The sequence below is a fragment of the Anguilla anguilla genome, chromosome 12 (assembly GCF_013347855.1).
Source record: "Anguilla anguilla isolate fAngAng1 chromosome 12, fAngAng1.pri, whole genome shotgun sequence".
NCBI lineage: Eukaryota > Metazoa > Chordata > Actinopteri > Anguilliformes > Anguillidae > Anguilla > Anguilla anguilla.
Window position 1 is genome coordinate 1,821,577 of NC_049212.1, and position 6,391 is coordinate 1,827,967.

The following is a 6,391-nucleotide window of genomic DNA, read 5'->3' on the forward strand; positions in this document are numbered from 1 at the left end:
ACTTAATGCTTAACACAAGTTTGTGTGCATTCATCAGTATCATGCATGCATAAAATAATTTTGAGATACTGTGAGAAAACATTGCTGAAAATTTTAACAGAGTTGAAAAGGCTAAAGTGGATTTTATACATAACATTGGAAGGCATGGAGCTCCAGGTTTGTGTTCATAGTTTTGTTCTCAGCAGTGAAGGTGACGTCACCGCCAGCTCGGCCCTGTTTTATTACCCCAAGCTCATTTGGCTGGGGTTCCTGGAACTCCAGGGTTTCTCCATTGTTTCTCTGAAATGAAATGAAAGGAAATCTCCGTCCCCTGCTGTCACTCAAGCCCAGAAGGACTAAGAACACTGAAGAGTCTTGCACAGAAACATGCTGCTTCACTTTTAGTGTCTCACACAGAAATAGGCTGGGTCATTTTTGCTTCTTGACCTCGTTGTGGTATATGGTATAATGGAATATCTCAGCTTCACAAGCTAGGTAACTTTAGTTTTTCATAAAAAAAGGTGGCTGCTTTTTGCGATTCTATTTTTAAAATGCAAACAGTGTTGTGTTGTGTCACCTGATAGCTTTGCCCGTAGCCTTGTCCAGAGAGGCAGAGGGAGGCAGAGAGAGGGCCTTGAACAAGGCTCAGGTGTCCCCCACCCTGGCCTACAGAGACCTGTGCTTCCAGTAGTACGGAAGGGGCACATTAAAAGTGTGTGTATCAGACATGCTTCCTCCTTACGAGCCCATGAGAATGCTTCATTCTGAAGGTGCAGGTTATTTAGGTTTCCCAAGAATTCCAAAGAACAGGTGGTAGAACCTTTTTGTACAGAGCTCCCCTAATGGAATAACCTTCTGAAACAAGCAAGGAAATGAAATGGAAATGGAAAGGAAATGAGACACAGTCTTAACATTTATTCCAGATTGAAAATGCGCCTATTCAGTGCAGCTTATAATCAGTTATACTCCAGATACAGAGAAGTGTGCAGGCATTGCGCATGATGGGGGGACAATCTTTACTTGCAGCAGTTGTGACCCCTTTTTTTGGGGTGGCTAGTTTCCTGGTCTTACTCATGCATGTATGGATTACTGGTCTCTGTCCTGGAAGTCTTCCAAGGAGTTTTTTCTCGTCACTGTCACCTCAGGCTCCGTCTGTGGGGATGTAGGCCAGGGTATACTGTGATGAATCCTTTGCAAAATGCACTACATTAATAAAAGTTGCTTGATTAAAAATTTGATTGAGAAGCACTTAAAGTGTGCAGAGAAACATTTCCTGACTTACGCCTCTCTATAAGTGTGAGGGTGTCTATTTCCAACTTTCAATCAATCTGTGTGTCCACTTTAACATGAAACATAAAGCAAAATATGACGATGATAACACATAAAGTTGTCGCATGGGTTAAAAGAACAAGCAAAGAAGGAAGGCTAATACTTTGAATTGTACATTAGGAAAAATCAGATACTGAATCAAAGCAGTGAAAGAACAACTTGGTCCACTTTCCCAAGGCTGCTGGGTGTGGGTTTGCGCTTTGATTATTTACTGTTTACGGCTCGATATCGGCAGTTGTGTGGGGCAGGCTCTTGTTTACTGCCACCCACCAAACCCGACTTTGGTAACTGCAAAGTACTCCTTTAATTAGAAAATATGGATTTCCCCATAATTCCCCATAGACCCCGACCACAGACAGGCCAATCAATGGTATCGGCCCAGAGTCTCTTTGGGCCTAAACGGGCAGCTTTGACATGGCTGTAGGCTCCAGGGCCTGCAGACTGACACACACAGTCCTCTTCACAGAGATAGCAGAACCCCCACCCACCAGCAATGCTATAACTAGTTTCATGTTGCAAGACAACAATCAGCAGAACGGGGGCTGAGTTTGTGTCATACACACACACACACACACACACACGCACGCACGCACAGACACGTGCACACACACATACACACACACGCACGCACGCACACACTAACACGCACACACAAAACACACACACGCATGCACAGACACATGCACACACACAGACATACACACACACACACACACAAATTTAATAAGATTTTATTAGATAGAATTTACTGTTTTTCTGTCGATCCACAGCAGTTCATGCTCATTTGACATGTATCACAGTTTTCTGATTGCTTAGGCACTATCTTTGAAACTATAGACTATTTTTGCAAAACTCTACACACTAACCACAAAACCTTACACCAAACCAGCAAAACATTATACATCTCTTGCAAAAGCAAACAATTCTTGCAAAACTCTTCAAACTGTTTTAAAAAATTGTGTTTTTGCATCAATACAGTACACACAAACCATCATTTGAATAAACACATGAAGCACCAACTACGCACTGGTAGTACAAATGAAAAACACTTGTGGCTTTTGCTTTTTCTGTGTAGTAAACACACATACACACAGGTATCCAAATGTGTAAAGTATGGATGTGTATTCCGAACATAACACACTATCAATAAAAAAACACTCCTCACTATAACAAAAGCGTAGTAGAAGAAAACAAAAACATTTGTGTTACTAGAAAAAAAATAACAGAAAAAAATTAGGCTAAATCTCGCCTTCTTTGTGGGTCTGGCCCTCCTCTAGTTCTCACCCTTCTTACTTTCTGTCCAATATTGGCCTCCATTGTTGTCCAAACCAAACGGTTACCTGTGGCCTATTTATAGTGCTCAAGCTCTGATTTGTAAGTGAACTCATTATCTAAAAGTGTTTTCACGTGTCAATGTGGAAAGGCAATTGGCAAAATAGTAACAATGTAGAGACCAATGTTTACAGTTTTGTTAGAAGTGTGTTACAGTTTTTCCCAATAATTTACAGTTTTTCTCAATTGTTTAAACGCGTTTCCTGAAACTATAGCTCAATTTCTCAAAACTCTACACACAAAGCACAGCAACAGTTAACATTTTGCCAAAACTATACAAATCTCTTGCAAAATGCATTCATGCATTCAAAACCATGTTCTCTCTTCTCAAAACTGATTCTTTCCACCAAAATGATACACACAGCTATCGTATGATACAGAGCATCAATTACAGTTTTTCTATCCAATGAGCTCCAATTCGGCTAAACCTACAGTCTCTGGGCTAAACTCACAATCCAGCTTCCCAGAGTCATACTGTAAACTTATAGTTGATACTGCAACATTGTTAGAGTTCTGAGAATACACAAATGTTACCTATTTTGGCAAAACTGATACAGTAATTGCACTGATAAGTAAAATGAAAAACACTACAGTAAGAAAATGTTTAGACTGTCTTTCTGGGGATGTTATCATGAAATCAGTGCACAAATACAAAAAGGTAACAAAGCAAATATTTACTAGCCAGCACCATGTTGATTATGGTGGTCTCTTGCTCATCTGTAAATTTCCGGCCTCTGCCACCTCTTGCTGGTCGTCTTTCTATTCTGTGAAAAGTATATACAATATAAGTTACACATTTTTCATAAATGTAAGACAAAACAACATTACACTATACATTTCTCTAAGCACTGTAGATATCCATAGAAACCAGAAAGTTACATTACTGTAATTACTGTAGAGAGTATAGAAGACTACCTAAGTGGTTACTTACCTATTCTTATCTCTAAATGCCCAGATAACTAAGGCTACCGTGAAGCGGCTCAAATTCGGCTGGACTGGACCAGCTTCGGTCATTGTTAGGCCATGATTGAGTACAAGGTCAACCAAAGTTGCACGGATTTCGTTAGAAATATTGGCCTGCCTTCCTCTTCCTCTTCTTGCTCTCACTCTTCCTCTTCCTCTCTGTTATCTACGCTGCTCCATTTTTTTCCCCAACACAGTAGAGATCACCTTAGGCCTCGTTTATGCTCTGACACAGGATTGAAGTGTTTTGCCAATCGAGTTTGAACAGGTGAGAAGTGAGTGAGACCAATTGGTAATTAGGGTGTGGAATTTTGAAGGCCAGTGTTTTCCAGGTGAACAAAGTGTGCTAAATGTTGAGATTTGTGCTTACAGTTTTGCAAACATGTGATTTAGAATTGCTATTTGAGTGAAAACAATGGAATTGTGCTTCGAGTTTAGAAGTCTGGAGTCTTGTTGTTGATACGTGAGCTTCAAGTTTTCAGAATTGTGTGCATAGTTCCATTTTTTGTGTGTATACTATGGAGAAAAACTGTAATGAATCGCAAACTGAGTGTAAAGCAATGGTTTGTGTTTACAGGTTTGCAAAAAGTGTTATAAAATTACAAACTGAGTGTAAAGCAGAGAACGTGCATTCAGTTTGGCACACTTGGTAAATGCATTGGCTACAAGTGTTAATGGTTTCAGAGATAGTGCTTCAGGAATCATTGTTAGTGTTTAAGCATTCAGAAAAAAACTAAAATACAGTTGGTGAAAGACTGTTTGGGGCGTGTTTTTGTTCACCATCAGGGATTGACTTATCAGGGCTGGCTCACAGGTCCACAGTTCACCTGCTGGAAATCCTGTGAGTATTAGTCCTGCTGAGCTGAAGGGGCAGGACCCTTCCTGAGCAGCTTCGCCAGGGACCAGTGAGCGGAAGAGCAGCGCTAATTATGCATCATGAGCATTTCTGAGGGAGGGGCTTTGCAGTGAACCATCGACAACTAAAGGCCTGTGCAACAGCATCCTGCAGCCTGACACTGCTTTACATGGTCAAACCACATCCACCGTCAGCAAGAGAGAAAGTGTGTGTGTGTGTGTGTGTGTGTGTGTGCGTGTGTGTGAGCATGTGTGTGTGTGTTCATCTACTGTTTCACCTCACGGATAGATTCCCTGTCTGCAGGGGAACTATGACCCGAATTCAGCCCCCGTTCTGTGTGTCCTCTGGGTCAGGTGTCTGGGGCTGTGTCTGAGGAATGTACTGTGGCTGGGGAGGTGAATGTACAGAGAAGGAACAAGTGGCTCGAAACTCCCCTTAACATGCCACTGATACATAATACATATCAACTGCTGCACAAGTCTTTTTAATCAGCATTTTCATACACTTATGAACAAAGAACGAAAACGTATGACATGAAAGCGCGCCATTATGAAAAAGCTGATCCAATGGAATTCACCAAATGTGTCATACTGGGAACACCTCCTCCCTGTACCTTAAAAACTACAGAAAGTCTCTGTTGGAATTCTGTCCCATGCTTCCTTCATTTCCAAAAAAATCTAATTGCTGAAATGTTCATAGATAGTCCATAGAGAGCATTACAGCTTCAGTGGTAAATGGTGCTTCAGCTTTTTTATGCAGCAGAGTGGGAAAATGTCTATATCTGGAACTGCTAAATATCTAAGCCCGGCAGTATATTGCAAATCTGTAGGACCCAACAGAGATAAAATAAACGTATTTAATTGAGACACTATTTTAAGAAGCCGTTAGGATAGGCTTATGTTAAAGGCGTAAGTATTCCCATTGCAGTGCTTGGCAGTTTCTTTATTACAGAAAAACTCTGAGGGAATGAATGTTCACATCTCCCTTGAAAGAAGGGGGTAATTGAGTGGATAATAACAGCCCTCAGTACATTGAAGCAGGTCTGCTCAGCTACCAGGCCAAGACTTAGTGGTTTTGCTCATCGCAGTAAAGATGATTTGTCTGTCTGTCCACTTCCATAATGAAAATATCTGACCTTGCAGTTGAAACTCGAGTGACCTTAAAAAAAATGTAATCACTGCATGGCTCTAAATTTTGACGGGATTACTACACTATTTTTTTCTTCACAAAAGTATGTGACAAGTTCTCAAATAATAAACCATATTTGCTCTTTGCCATTTGGATGATTATGGTTATGGTGAAATGTGAGTCTACCGACAGCCCAGAGGGAATGATTTAAGGCTGTAAAGGACATTTAGGTGCCTACACAATTAAATCTGCGTTAAATCACTGCCGAAAGATCGAACTCAATACTGGTTATATAAGGGCAAATCGTCTTTGTCCTCCATCAATACTGCAAACTCCGTGGGACCAAAAGGTTCCCAAACTGTGGATCTGTAAAGGAAAACACCTTTGTCTCGTACACCAAAAGCATAATGACAGGAATGTGTATGTGCTTCCACGTGCTGGTGTGTCAAACAGCCACTTACTGAACGGCATCCAACAGTGGAGTTAGCTGTGTTACTGAGGCGAGGCCCTCTGCCACAGAGGGGTTATAACAGGGGGCCTTGGCATTGAAATGTTTGGGGACCCCTAGTTAACCATTTAGGTTACGTTATTTTTTCCTGTTCTGTTACACTGCGCTGCTGGGAAAGTTCATTGGAAACTGTGACAGGATGGTCGAGCGAATACAGCGGTAATGGAACCACACAAAATTCAAGTGCTTCCCTCCAGTGAGGGATTTTTTTTTTTTTTACAGGTGCAGGAAAAATTTACGGCCGGCAGAACTATTTACAAACTAACAAACAAATAAAACACTTGGAAACAAAGAAC

General features: G+C 41.1%; 1 long non-coding RNA gene across 1 annotated transcript; it reads right to left on the reverse strand.

Annotated features, from left to right (window-relative positions):
* Window positions 1-957: 957 nt before the first annotated feature.
* Window positions 958-3,693, reverse strand: LOC118209258. Its single transcript, XR_004761691.1, has 3 exons — window positions 3,572-3,693; window positions 3,329-3,404; window positions 958-1,131 (listed from the first exon to the last, which is right to left on the reverse strand). It is a non-coding gene; the product is annotated as an uncharacterized LOC118209258 (long non-coding RNA).
* Window positions 3,694-6,391: the final 2,698 nt, after the last annotated feature.